Here is a 15,451-nt window from a genome sequence, read left to right as displayed (position 1 = left end):
TCATTAATTTCAGGGCCATAGTTTGGGCTCAGCAAATAGGCTGTTGACCATCCTGGTCAGCCTCCCTGTACACCAGACTTTCTGGACCTTCAAACCCAAAGACTTGATGATAACCATTTCCTGGATTACACTGCTATCTTCCCATTCTCCTGAAGGAAAAAAGTACTGGGTAACTTCAGTCTCTGGAGTCCCTGGGTGGTGCAAAAAGTTAGTGCTCACAGGGTTTTTTTCAAGTCATATGCCTTGAGTCCACCCAGAGGCATCTATGAAGAAAGGCCTGGTGATCTACTTTTGAAAAACCAGCCATTGAAAACCCTGTGGAGTACAGTTCTACTCTGACACACATAGGGTTCCCATAAGTCAGAAGCAACTCTATGGCAACTGTGTTTTTTTTTTTTTTTTTAGTCTCTTCCTGTAGTGAATTCAAGGTCGTCCAGAATTGAGCAAGGAAAAAGATATGACCACTAGATGGCAGTGTTGCACAATCTTTATATTGGGTCCAACCTTGTTGACAATTTGCAACCCCTCTCAGCCTGAAACCATCCGTAGGCTAGTTGCTAGGAGATACCAGAAGGGGAAGAGGGCAGGCGATGGAACTCCGGAACTCAGGAAAAAAAAAAAAAAGAGGAAGAAATTGGAAGGGGGATTTACAGGTCTAGGTGTTGTCCCTTAACACGAAGGTGGGGAGCAGGGGCGGATTAACTGGTAAACACAACACGGTATGCACGGGTTTACAGTAAGCAAGGTACAAGAGAGCTTAATTGGGTTTACTTACTAACTTGTAGTGAACAATTTCGTCTGGTGAAAAGCAAAGTTGTAATGAAACCGAGGTGGAATTTTTCAGTACAGATGAGTAAGTGAGCACAATCAAGCTCATGCCTACCTTGCTTATTGGGTAATTGGTCCCTGGGGGGGAGTCTCTGGGTCAGAGAGTGCCATTTAAGGGTAGCGGTGGCTTGGGGTCCTTATAACTACAGAATCATAAGGAACCGTGGTTGCGTAACGGTTAAAGTGCTTGGCTGCTAACTGAAAGGTCAGTGGTTCAAATTCACCACTGGCTGGAGGGAGAAAAGCCTTGGCTGTCTGCTCCCTTCCCTTAAAGATCACGGCATTGGAAACCCTACGGGCAGTTCTACAACAACACAATAGCAGACAGTTGGTTACAATTCTGCAGAGTATGCAAGGCAGGCAGGCTCTGAGTGACTTGAAATCTGCTTATTTGGCTATTTTTCAAACAATTGGGTATGTAAAAATTTGATTTTGGCAGCATAATGGCCTAAGCCTATTATGGAGAAGTAAACTGGGAGAACACACATAAGCAGTCTTTGACTCATTTATACAGCACCTCCCCATGCCCCTTTCCAAATCTGGCAGATTTTCCTAATAAACCCAAATACAACGTTCACACACTTTGCATCCTGGACAATAGCATAATTCATGCAGTCTACAAGAGACAGTAAAGGCACTTCAGCCCCTCAGAAGTGATCTCTGCCTGGGGCAACCAAAGACTTTACAGCGGCCCTTTCACTAGCTAATGCAGGAAAATCAGCCAGAGGAACTTAATCTCCCAGGACACCTCTGTGCCATTATAATAACCAAACCAAAACCTGTTGGTGTCGACTCGACTCCTAGTGACCCAATCAGACAGAGCAGAGCTGCCCCATAGAGTTTCCAAGGAGTGGCTAGTGGATTCGAACTGCCGACTTTTTAGTTAGCAGCCGCAGCTTGCTGTAGTTCCTAACCACTGCGCCACCAGGGCTCCTCACCATTATAATAGCCCTACTATTTTCACATTCTCGCATCTTACCAAAATGTTACAAAGCCTCTACATTTTACAGATAAGAAAACTGAGGCTCACAGATTTTTCAAGTCGTGTGACTATTAAGTAGAACTGTGCTTTAAATCTAAGTTATTCTGATTCCAAAACCTGTATTCTTTGCAATTTGTGTTTACATTATTACATGCTAGTACCAATCACCTTTTCTTCATGGGGATAGAGGGGTAAAACCTAAATGCTTTGACTTTTATTTTTTCATGGAAAATGCAGTCATCTGTAGTGATATCAGAATGAAATACATAAGGAATATAAATATGATCTAATGTAGGTTTTCGGGGGGGTTAAGTAATTATTACAGTTTTTTATTCAAATGTTCCTTTCAGAGAGAGATCATTAGGGAAAAGGCTAAATGGCATCAATTATTCATTTTTATTTCAACATTAAGAGGAACTATTTTACTAGTTTATTATTTCCCTTTCTGGTTTTATACGCTTGATCAGTTCAGTTCGCTTCAGAGATAAGACCATTGTAGATAGAAAATAAGTCAAATTCCAATTTACTTTGTAGAATATTAACTATTTTACCTTGTTTCAGTTGCTCGATTAAGAGGTTTCTTTTTGTTGTTTGTTTTTTCTGATTAAAGGATTATAATTTCAAATGCAAAAATAAAGTTTCCTTCCACATTATTTCACAATCCATCTCTCTTCTCATCCACATACATCATGAGGCTGCTCTAACCCTGGGTTTGGGGAACAGTAGTTGGTACATCGCTTTGGAAAACTAAGCCATGCCTCAAGGCACTTCTGTCCCCGACCTTCTCAACCTAGAATTTATCCTGAGTATTTCAGAAAATTCAGACTAGGTATTTGTTATGGATTGAATTGTGTCCCCAAAAAGGATATATTAAAGTCCTATAACCCCTGGTAACTGTGAATGTGACCCTGTTTGGAAATAAGGTTTTCGAAGATGTCATCAGTTAAAATGGGTCATACCAGAGAAGGATGGGTCCTAATCCCGTCTGAGTGGTGTCTTTATAAAAGAGAAGAAGAGACACGGAGACAAACACAGCCAGAGGGATGATGGCCAAGTGAAACTGCAGCTACACAGCAAGGAACACCTGGGCTACCAGAAGCTGAGAGAGACAAGGGTGGGTCTTCCACTAGAGCCTTGTAGAGCACATGGCCCAGCCAACACCCTGAATTCAGACTACTAGCCTCCAGAACTGTGCGACAATACATTTGTTTTTATAAATTATCCTATCTGTGATCATTTGTCATGGCAGCCCTAATAAACTAATACAATCTTCTATAGAAGAGTGGGGTTTGAAGGCAGAACCGAAAACCCCTGTATAAACTCAAGTTCATCCAAGGTGCACTCATGCAGATTGGCCTGTGGTTGCTGTATTCTGGTGGTTCCTTATCATGTGACTGCCATGAGCCTACTGAAGCTGTGAGCCCCTCTGGTTGTCACTGGGTCACCCCTGCTCAGGTGGGAGGAGAGAAATGGGAGATCCTTATGGCACCCTATCTAGTGCGGTTATAACAGAAAAACCACAAGTGGGTGGATTTAACAAACAGAATTTTATTTTCTCACAGTTAGAAGGCTAGAGGTCCAAACTCAGGGTGCTGGCTCTAGGCAAAGGCTTTATATCTCTGTTGGCTCTAGAGGAAGGTCTTTGTCTCTTTTGAGCTTCTGTTTTTGAGCTTCACATCAACGATCGATTGCCAAGGAACAGATCTTCTTTGGTGTATTTCCCCATCTCTGATTGCTTGCTCCTCCCTGCTTAATCTGCTCACTTATATCACTGATTTAAGACACACCTGTACTGATACTACCTCATTAACATAACAAAGAAAACCCGTTCCCAAATGGGATTATAATCACAGCTATAAAAACCCAAAACAAAACCCATCGCCAATGAAGTCGATTCAGACTCATGGCAACCTTCTAAGACAAAGTAGAACTGCCCCAGAGTTTCCAAGGAGTGGCTGGGAGATTCAAACTGCGGACCTTTTGGTTAGCAGCCACAGCTATAGGGGTTCAAATTTACAGCACATATTTTGGGGGGATACAATTCAATCCATAACACACCCTACTGCAGCACTGCCACCTAGCAGCAGGATTCAGCTTCACAGCAACAAATTAGAAGGTAAAGTTTAAAATTCTCTATCTCAAGAAAGGTTCAAATGTAAATAATTTTTTTTTTTTTTTTAACTAGAACTGTATATTTGAGAGGCTGGTCTCTGAGGTAGTTCAGGAGTGGTTGGTTGACATGATAGAATTTTACAGAGGAAGGGATCATATAAGACCACATAGTACAATTATTTTTAAACTTCAAAAATACCTAAGAATTACTCAAAGATGCTCATTAAACATGCAGATTCCTACGTCATATTCCAGTGACAATAAGTTTCTCTTATGGTAACAGGATCTGCTTAGTTAACAAACTTCCTAACTATCTGAGTAGGTGGTAAAATGATGTAATGAACCTCTAAGGCCATAGAATTCAAAGATGACAGCAAATAATTCCTGAATGATAGTTATAGTAATAGTAGCCTAGGTACAGCCTAACCAACGAATGACTCCAATTCTTTTACAGATTAAAAGTCTATTCTGCTTTCTCCTAAATGAATGGGTTGTGACCAAATTGTGACCTGATTTGATTTTGCCTTTTGCAGACAAGCTGTGGCTGTGACCTGGGGAACAGACAAAAAGACATGGGGAAAACATCATTCTAGATGACGGCTTCCATCGTGGTGAAAGTTGCCTCTTCTCATCTGATTTCATGCAAGCAGAACCGTATTCAGGAGACAATGAAAGATCTGCTTCTAGGGTCACTACTCCCCAGTTCTTGACAGATTGCATCTAAAAAGTCAAAGAACTGCTTCCCTCATGATTCTAGTACAAATGAAGAGGGATGACTTTTCATCATTAATTTATCCTAATGTGCCTATTCTAGTATCCAATTACTGCAGTAACTGGCACCATATAAATATGCAGACAGCTTGAGAGAAATCACTTTATTCAGATAATCTAATTTCTCCTTGGTCCACCCAATGTTAGCAGTGCCTAAAGCTCTCATTCATTATTTAGACCAATAATATTGTGATAGTTGAGGTTGTGTGTCAACTTGGCTGGGCTATGATTCTCAGTGGTTTGTCAGTAATGATATAATTTGGCAGTTACTTAATGATGTAATCAATTCCATGATGAGATCTGCTATGGGAATTTCCTTGGGAGTGTGGCCTGCCTTAGGTATATAAATCAAAGTTCCAATAAGGCTTTCACTCTGGATCCTGCATCCAGCTCATCATCATCTGACCTCTGGTTCTTGGTACTTGAGCTAGCAGCTTACCTTCTGATCTTGGGATTTGTCAGCCTGTGTGAGCCAGTGCCCTGCTATCTGAACTTCCAGTCTTGGGTTCATCAGCCCCTGCAGCTACGTGAGTCAGGAGAAGCCTCCAGCCCGACGCCTGATGCCTAACCCACAGACTTGAGGCTTGCCAGCCTCTACAAACCACTTGAGTAATTTCCTTTAGATAAATTTCTCTCTCTCTCTCTTTCTATACATACATACATATATGTGTATGTATCTTTTACTAGTTTTGCTTCTCTAGGCAACCCAGGAGAGGTCAGAGTCTGGGTTCAAATGCAAGCTTAGAGACACTAAATCTAGTTCTCTTTAAAGGATGTAAGGGCATATGCAATCAGTTTTTTCCACCCCCAATTCCAGCTGTTATAGGGGAAATCCAAATCTCTGATTACAATAATAGTGTTATTTAGCTCTAACCCTTGCCGGAATTTGGAGAGGCTATAAAGTCACTCTTACTTCTCATCAATGCTTAGATCTTCCTGAAAAACACCCTACGATCTCCTTTGTCTGTCTAGAGGTTGGGGCAAATCATTTAATGTGGAACTAAAGCCCAGAGTCTGCATATGATTCATTCCTTTATTAAGTCCCTTATTCAGAAAAAATATGTATTTAGCATATACTAGGAGTTGGACAGCATTCCTAGGTGGTGTAAAAAGTTAAAATGCTCAGTTGCTAACCAAAGGATTGATGGTTCACATCCACCCAGAGAGAAGAAAGGCCTGGTGATTCACTTCTGAAAAATCAGCCATTAAGAGCCCTATGGAGCAGAGTTATACTCTGACACATACGGGATTGTCATGAGGCAGAAATGACTCTATGACAATTGGTGGGAACTGAGCACTCTGCTAAGAACAGAGAATGTAATCAGGAAAAAGAAGACTTCTGTGCCTTTTTTAAGCATAGAGTAGGGGGTACAGAAAAGTTAAACAACATGTTACGTCTTGGTTATAGTGGTGTAGGACAGCTCAGGAGGACACAGAAGTACAGATATAAATGGCCAGTTCAGACTGGCATGATCAGAGAAAGCTTTCTGGAGGAAGAAATCTCTAAGCTGACCCGTATAGGATAAGTAGGAGTTGGGTAGGTAAATGGGGATGGAGAAAACCTTCCAGTGAGACTAGCACACTCTATGAAGACCTGGAGCTAGGCAGTGTGGTGAGAGCTAGAAACTGAAAGTATTTTTGTACAGTTTATATGCAGGTCCCTGATGTAATGCCACCACAGACCCCCACACTTGTGTGCATCCTTTCCCCATTCTGGCCCTACTCCTTCCTTCTGGTTGCTGCCGTTTCTTACCCCTGCTATGTTCCCTGATACAAGTCTTATACAAACGGCTTTTTACATCTACTTCTACCCTTCATTTCAAGCAAATCTGTGATAGGCAGGATAACTCACCCTCCTTTGGAGAGGTGTCCTTGCACTAATTCCCAGAGCCTGTGAATATATTAGGTTACATGGCAAATGGGATTTAAGGTTGCAGATAGAAATAAGGTTGTTAATCAACTGACTTTGTGATAGGAAGATTATTTTGAATTTTGGGGGTAGAACTAATCTAATCACATGAACTTGCTTACTCTCTTTAAAAATAGTAATCAGTTTTTATTACTCTTTTCCATTTATTTATTGTTGTAAATATATAAGTGACACATTTGCCAGTTCAATGTTTTTCATGTATAAAATTCAGTAACACCAATTACATCAATTATGTTGTGCAACCATTACCATATCCATTGCCAAACTTTCCATCACCATAAACAGAAACTCAATAGTTCCTAAATAATAATTTCCCCTTTCAACTTCCCTCTCACCTCTGGTAATCACTATCAAACTCTGATCTCCAAATATTTACCTATTGTAGTTATTTTGTATTAGTGAGATGAAACAATATTTGCCTTTTTGTGATTTACTTACTTCACTCAGCATAAAAGCTAAACAGGGAGGCAGAAATGTGAGTAGGACTCCACCTACCATTGCTGGCTTTTAAGATGGAAGAAATGGACCAGAAGCCAAAGAATGTGGTGCTCTCTGGAAGCTGGGAATGGCCCTCATCTTACAACCAGCAATTTAATTGGGACTTTGATCCTACAAGCACAAAGAGATGAATTCTGTGAACAACCTGAATGAGCAGGAAATGGATTCTCTTCTGGAGCTTCCAAAAACAAAGGCAGCCTACCAAAATCTTGATTTTAGGCTGATGAGATCCATACTGGACTTCTGATTCACAAAACTGTAAGATAATGAATGCGTGTTGTTTTAAGCTAAGTTCATGGGAATTTATTAGAGCAGTAACAGAAAACAAATACAAAGACCTTATCTTGGAAAATGACGTATCTTCTAGCAGACACGGGATTGCCTAGATTTCAGGGTCACTTCATAGTTCATATGAACTGCACCCCTAGGCACGAGTAGTGTGCAAATTCTGAAGCTGTGCATAGCTACCTTGCTATATGCAAATGATATCAGAGCACTTTTAGACACGCAAAAGTTATTATTTCTTTTTAATATCCTTGTTTTAGGAATGGTCTCCAGGAATTTCAAGGGAAAGTCATTGGTGTGGTTCTAAAATATGCTTCACCCCTAAAATACTGGGTGTGCTCCCAAATTAGGCCCATTTCTTTTAGGTTTCTCCCTTACAGCAGGATGCATTCTCTGCCTTTCTAGAGCATTCTCCCCAAGACTTTGTGAGGAAGCTTCTATCTCTCCTCTTTAACACTGTGGTGTTAACCTTCATGCCTTGAAACCTAAATACAGTCTCCAATATCCTCTATTTTCTCGACTTTGGGGAGAGCAGGAGTGGGGGGACCAGTAAAAGTGATAGAATCTTAACTAGCTAGGTTGTCTGGTGGTATCCTGTGACCTCTTAATGTTTCCTATAAGTGATTCACATTAGGATTTCTTCCCATCCTGCCTTACACACTTATGGAGGAGATGGGAAAGGAAGAAAGTCTTTAAGATAAAAAACATGTTTGTGTACTTCAAATTTTAATATGATGTCTTAAAGACACCTCTGTCATTTTCTTCTTCTTGTGGAAATCATTCCAAAATGACAAAAATTCAAAGGGGGAAAAAAAAATCTTTGATGACTCTAGGAATCATTTGTGCTCCAAACAACAAACAAAGAAAGAATAACAAATACAGCAAAGATTACATTACAGTATAAGAAGACTCAGAGTTTTCTTCATGCCACTGGGGTACATGCTGCCCTAGAGCTCAAATAAAGCTGGAAAACCACCACAATTTTCCAATGTAAATGGTATACAATAAGGCAAAACCATTTAGTCTTTTAGATCACAGGGACTAAACAGAACAGGGTCCTTTCAAAAGATGGGGATTACCCCTGAACATTTAGTGGTTTCACAGAGTATTGGAGAGTTAGATTTAAGTAAGAAAATATGAAAATGACACCATTGCACAAAGTAGTATATCAATGACACAGAAAGGTGAAGAGAAACTCTATATTATGAGCATCTTACAAATGTCAATCTCTGGAGTGCAGTGGGAAAATGTGCTTTAAAAAAAAACCCACACATATATGTGCAGCTCTTTAGCATAAAATATTTCACTCTGAACAGGAGTGAAATCCTGCTAGCTTTGTATTCTGTAGGCCCTCTCATACACTAAATTCCTAAAACATCTGAATTAGGTTTGGCTGAGACCATTTAAATCGAACAGTAATAAGTAAAAATAATCACTACAGATCTACACATGGTACCACTACTAGGAGAAAGAAAGGAAAGAAATAGGAACAAGAAAGACGGTAGACAAAAATATCACTACTGAGGATATAACAGTGTATAAAAATCCGAACTCTAAAGGCTTAGTGAAATTAATTTTTAAAAACTCAAAAAAAAAAAACTAAGAGCTTAGGGAATATATGGCAAGATTAGAGGAGAAGATAAAACTGTGATAGAGCTCAGGATAGAAATGGAACAAAAGCATTACAAAAATAAAGACCACATTGGAACCAACTCAAAGGAGAATAAAATAGATAATACTAAAGCACAGTAAATGATACAGAGCACAGGACTGAGAAAAGTGGGGATAATAATATGTAGTGAGAAAGGATAAATAGGATTAGAGAAAAATAATAGATATGAAGACAGACAGGAAATACAACACGTGCATAATTGGTGTCACTGAAGAAGAAACCTAAACAAATGGAAGACAAAAATATTCAAATATACAATTCAAGAAAACTTTCTAAAACTAAATCTAATTAGAGTCCATATATTGCAACAAAGTATTCTGTTCCAGAAAAAACTTATATAGAATGACCAAGGCAACACATATCCAAATACCTTATTGGAGTCAAACAACAAGGAAATAATCCTTGTAGTATTTGGCTAAAGGAAAAATATGTAAGGAATGAAAATTCTGTTCAACCACTTACTTCTCCGTTGATATTAGAAGACAGCAGGCAATACTATACAGTCCTAAAGAAAAGAATTAAAAACCCATTAATTTTATAAGCAAAAAAATCACCATTTAGGTGTTAAGGCCATAACCCTACATCTTTTTAAACATATAACTCAAGGAATATAGCTGGCATCAACTTTTTGTCAAATGTACTACAGGATAAACTTCATAAAACCAAGTAGTAGATGGTTAAACCATGGCAAAAATGATCAGCTCTGAATCCATTTAACTATAGGATTAACACTAAAACTGTGTTATAGTTAAAGAATAGAACATAAATGTTTCAAATAATGACAATGTAGAACTAACATAACACAAATTGGGAGTGGAAGAAATAATGTATGAGGTAATGGTGAAGACTGTATTTTTCTGATTATAAACGAAAAAAGACACTGCCAATAAAACAACACTGAAAATACTGAGTGGATCACATATTTTACAACCTGATCACTGGGTGTTAGAGAAACAAAACTGAAATAATTTAAACAATTTTTGTCTTAGACAAAAGATGACCACATTTCAAATTAACCTTTTAAAAAACATTCCGCGTTGGAGGAGACTAGATAAATCTCTGGCACTCGTTCTGTTGTTATGTGCCATAAAGTCTGGTCCAGCCCATAGAGACCCCCATGTACAACAGAATGAAACACTGCCCATCTCTGCACCATCCTCACCACCCTTGTATGTTTGAGCCTATTGTTGCCACCACTGTGTCAGTCCACTTCATTGAGGGTCTTCCTCTTTTTCACTGACCCTCTACTTTACCAAGCATGATATCTTTTTAAATTCTTCCTGGGACAAGGCAAAAATATTAGTGAATCAATGAAAACCTTAAAAAAATCAATATTTATTTAAAACTTTTTTTTTTTTTCCCTTATTGACACTTCAACTTTCCTCCAAACACCCTCATTTGGTTAAAGAATTGAGTCCAATTTTTAATTACTTCCAATGTTATTATCTTTAAAAAATAGTGCACATATTTTTGTAAAGAATTACTTCTTTTTTGGCAAACTGTGTCTGGTAATGCACACTGATAGAACTCATAAAAGACTGCATACTAATTTTGCATTGAGCACTCATATACGTAGTTACACACTTTGATAGACTGTGGAATAATCCCACACTTTAAAGAAGTGTTTCTTGTTAAACAAAGCTAGCATAAGAATTTTTGCAAAATTCACTGCATTCTCGTCCTGTGTGGTTGATATTTTAAATAGCTAGCAATAGTCTATTCACGGTGGCTACAGGCAATGGTATTTATGAAATGACAGGTTAATATTCATAGCTACCTAATTGGTTTAAATATGATTTGTGATAGAAGCTAAGTCATCCGCATTTACTTTGGGACACACTCTGTGAAAGCAAAAAAGAAAAGAAAAATATGCCAAGGATCTCTTTCTGGTAAAAAAAAAAAAAAAGTCATCTATAAAATACACATATGATTCAAAGCTTAAAGGCTGATAATGTGGTGGTAAATTTATTTTAAATTGGTTGACACATGTCAAGTATTATTCCTTTTTTTAGTTCTAATAGAGTATGTATATAACTTTATTATGAGCCTCATGGACACAAAATTCAATAATAAAAACATAAATAATAAAGTAAAAATGGCAAAAAAAAAAAGTTGAATAGACACTTCACAAGAGAAAAGATACAAATGAGCCATAAGCACATGAAAAAAAAAAGTGCTTTCCCATTGTTAGTCATCAGGGAAACGCAAATGAAAACAGAAATGGGCAACACTATGAATCCACTGAAACGGCTGTAACGAAAAAGACCGATAATGCCAAATCTCGGAAGGGCGATGGAGCAACCAGAACACTTACACACTACTGGTGGGGTGTAAAATGGGACAATCATTTTGGAAAATTCTTTGGCAGTGTTTAAATAGTTAAATACACATCCACTTTACAATCTAGCAATTACAGACATAGGTATTTATTCAAGAAAGAAGAAACTATATGTCCACAAAAACAATGAACAAGATGCTTATGTAAGCTCACTAGCAAGCTGCCATCTAAGATGTATCAGTTGGTCTCAACCCATGTGGAACAAGGAAGAATGAAGGACATCAAAGACACAAAATAATTACAAGCCTAAGAGACAAATAGGACCACATAAACCGGAGACTACATCAGCCTGAGACCTGAAGAACTAGATGGTGCCTGGCCACGACCGGTGACTGCCCTGACAGGGAACTCAACAGAGAAACCCTGAGGGAGCAGGACAGCAGTGGGATGCAGACCCCAAGTTCTCGTAAAAAGACCAGACTTAATGGTCAGACTGGGACGGGAGGTACCCCAGGGGCCATGGACCCCAGACTTTGTTACCCCAGGGTAGGAACCATTCCCAAACCCAACTCTTCAGACAGGGATTGGACTGGAATAGGGGATGGAAAATGAGACTGGTGAAGAACGAGCTTCTTGGATCAAGTTTACATATGGGACTATGTTGGCATCTCCTGTCTGGAGGGGAGATGAGAGGACAGAGGGGGCCAGAAGCTACCCAAATGGACACGAGGAAGGGAGGGAAGTACTGTGCTATCTCATCAGAGGGAGAGCAATTAGAAGTATATAGCAAGGCATATGTAAATTTTTGTATGAGAGACTGACCTGATTTGTAAGCTTTCACTTAAAGCACAATAAAAAATTAATTAAAAAAAAAAAGAATGCTTATGTAAGCTTTACTCATAATCACCAAAAAATAGAAACAGCTGGATGTCCATCGACAGGAGAATGAACAAAGCACTATGTATCCATACAGTACTCAGCAGCATTCTACTCAGCAATAAAAAGAGAACCAAACTGATGACACGTGTAACGACACAGATGAGTCTCTTTCCTGAATCAAAGAAACAAGAAGCAAAAAGGTGTATACAGCACGTTTCCATTTATATCTAATTCTATAATGGGCAAAGCTAACCACGATGCTAGAAATCATATTGGTGATTTGGGAGGGGTTTTGACCTGGGAGGTACACAAGGGAACTCTCTGGCATGATGGAAATATTCTAGTTTAAGTGTCGAGAATGTGTACATTTCTCAAACTGATTGAATGGTATTCTTAAGACCTGAACATTTTACTGTATATAAATTATACTGCAATAGAAAACACATTTTTTTTTAATGCACTGACAATTACCCCCTGTAAATTTCACCTGACTTGGTTACCAATTTTTAAAATGCATGCATGAATTATAAGTATCCACGACTTGAAATCATTAAAATTAAGAGGTTAAGCCCTGGTTTTATAAGCTGAAATTCTAGACTACCAATAACCTGAATATCTCTAAGTAATTCAGTGTCAGTTTCACTCAGGTCAGACATGTATGAAGCTGAGATGCTAACATTTACCAAATTCATTGGAATGTCTGGAGAATAGATTAATTAAAGATGTCTAAAACAGTAATAAAGGCAAATTATTCTTCATAAACTATATAGTATAACTTGACAGGCCAAATGAAAAGTCATTACTCATTTCCACAGTGTGGCCTAATTTATGCTACATTTTAACTTTAGAGAAGTGAGACTAAGTAAGATGTATGTAAAAGAGAACAGATCATTGTAATTTTGCAGATAATTGATTTTTTGGTAAGCAGAGAACCTTTCTGGAGGTCAATCTGCGTAAACAGCATAGCATTTCGGATAACATAAAGAAGAGGCCAATTTATTGAATTAGACAGCTAAGGGAAGGGGAAGGTGCTTCACCAACCAGGCAGCAGATTGGCTTTAATTGGTAGTTTATGGAATCATTACTGCATTTGGCTGAGTTCCATTTCATATAGGACTCAAGTAGAGTGCTATCTCCAAGGGCAATAATACTTATCAGGATCAGGTATGATGTAAACCATCAAGTTACTGCCTAATTCCTTATGAAATAAATTCAAATAAAGCAGAAACATCTGAGTCTAACTGTAGAACCAAGTATTTAGAAATAAAAACATTTTCATCTATAATAACCCTGAAAACTACCTCAGTTTCTAGAAGTACATACAAGACAGTGGGCAGATGGATATAGGGAAGAGACACTTGGGAGGAAGAACCTGACAGTGTCTATGGTACCCATACCATACCCATTGCCGTGGAGTCAATTCTGACTCATAGCAACCCTATACGACAGAGTAGAACTGCCCCGCAGAGTTTCCAAGGAGCACCTGGTAGATTTGAACTGCCAACATTTTGGTCAGCAGCCACAGCTCTTAACCACTACGCCACCAAGGTTTCCATTTATTGTACAGGTGAAATCGATCCATATTGTCTAGTCTTTCTATGAAGATGACACTTAATCAGCCTCCACAGTGCTCTTGAAAAATAGAGATGTTTCAGGGCAAAGAAAGATTCCTATCTTCAACACTTGTTGACTCTGTTTTCTTGGACAAGTTACTTAAACTCTCTGAGCTTTAGTATCTCTATCAGGAAAATATAGACAATGACAGTACCTACATCATAAGATGTTTAAGAGGATTAATAACAAATGCATGCAAAGCATTTAACACAATGCTTAGAACAAAATGATGCCCAACAGATGCTAAAATATATAGTTGATTAGATAGATAGATGTATAAACAGTTGGATGGCTGGGTGGGTGGATGGACGGACGGACGGACAGACGGACGGATGTGCAGACAGATACACAGTGAGATATTTAGCAAAAGAAAAAGTTGACAGACACATCAAAACTCTACTTGTTACTTATGACAGAAATTGGCTATTTACCAAACAAATGTTTCCTTTTCCTCCTGTGTCCACATCTAGCTTACATGCCCTAAACCCGTTGCTGTAGAGTCAATTCCAACTCATAGCGACCCTATAGGACAGAGTAGAACTGCCCCATAGAGTTTTCAAGGAGCGGCTGGTGGATTCGAACTGCAGATCTTTTGGTTAGCAGCATGAGCTCTTAACCACTGTGCTACCAGGGCTCCTTACATGCCCTCCTTCAAAGTGAGGTGGTTCCAGGTACTGGGTTCCTGCTGCTGGAGAGGGCAGAAGCAATGTGTGCCGCCACTTGCAGGATAGCATGTGAAATCCTCTCATGAGTTATATTCTCTACACGTTCTCTTCCCCTCTGCTACCTGAATGTTAGAAGTCACTTGCTGAAGGCTGGCAGGTCCTGAATCTCTGACTGCAGGAGCTGAGGCCACCATCACCACTATTTGCACTCCCTCGTCACACTTCACAGAGCTTTAAGGGCATGAAAACTAAACTTCTTTTGAGCTAAGGTCACTGAAATTTGGGACGTCACTTACTGCAGTAACTAGCATTACCTTGACTCATACACTACTGAATCTAAATATTTCATATTACAGAACGCCAGTTTCACACTTCTGCTGTATTAATAGCAGGAGAGCGTGTCAGTCAGAATTTCTTTGGTCCCAAGTAACAGAAAACTTTTTCCAGCAGCTTCAACCTAGAGGTATTTGTTCTATTTACAAAAAAAGAAAAGTCCATAAGTAGCGGTTATTCTCATATTTAAGCATGCAGTTTCTCTGGGAGGCTCTTGGTCATTCCCTCATGATTGCAGAATGGCTGCTGTGGCTCCCACCCTCATCTTCATATTCAAGGCAGGCAGAAAGTAGAGAAGCTCATTGCATCTGTCTCCTTTTATCAGGAAAGTTAAAGTTTTTCTCAACCTCTCAGCAGAAATCAACACAAATATCAAACTGGCAGAAGTGTATCATTTTTAGCCCCAAGGGATGAGAGGAAAATGAGCACTTAAATGGACACATGTCGCCCCACACAAAACTATGGTCCTATTACCAAGGAAGAATTGAGGAATGGATATTGGCTAGGTAATCGGCAATGTCAGTTTGGAGCCCTGGTGGTGCAGTTGTTAAGAGCTACGGCTGCTAACCAAAAGGCTGGCCATTCAAATCCACCAGCTGCTCCT

General features: G+C 39.1%; 1 long non-coding RNA gene across 1 annotated transcript in view; it reads right to left on the bottom strand.

The window, feature by feature from the left end:
* Positions 1-2,107: 2,107 nt before the first annotated feature.
* Positions 2,108-15,451, bottom strand: part of LOC126087691 (uncharacterized) — a 34,623-nt gene continuing 21,279 nt past the window's right edge. Inside the window, exons 2-3 of the long non-coding RNA XR_007519825.1 lie at positions 9,541-9,583; positions 2,108-7,232 (exon numbers count right to left, since the gene is read on the bottom strand). This is a non-coding gene — a long non-coding RNA (uncharacterized LOC126087691). The remainder of the gene's footprint in view (positions 7,233-9,540; positions 9,584-15,451) is intronic.

Source organism: Elephas maximus, chromosome 13 (genome assembly GCF_024166365.1).
Source record: "Elephas maximus indicus isolate mEleMax1 chromosome 13, mEleMax1 primary haplotype, whole genome shotgun sequence".
Classification (NCBI taxonomy): Eukaryota; Metazoa; Chordata; class Mammalia; order Proboscidea; family Elephantidae; genus Elephas; species Elephas maximus.
This window is presented reverse-complemented; position numbering and strand designations above follow the sequence as displayed.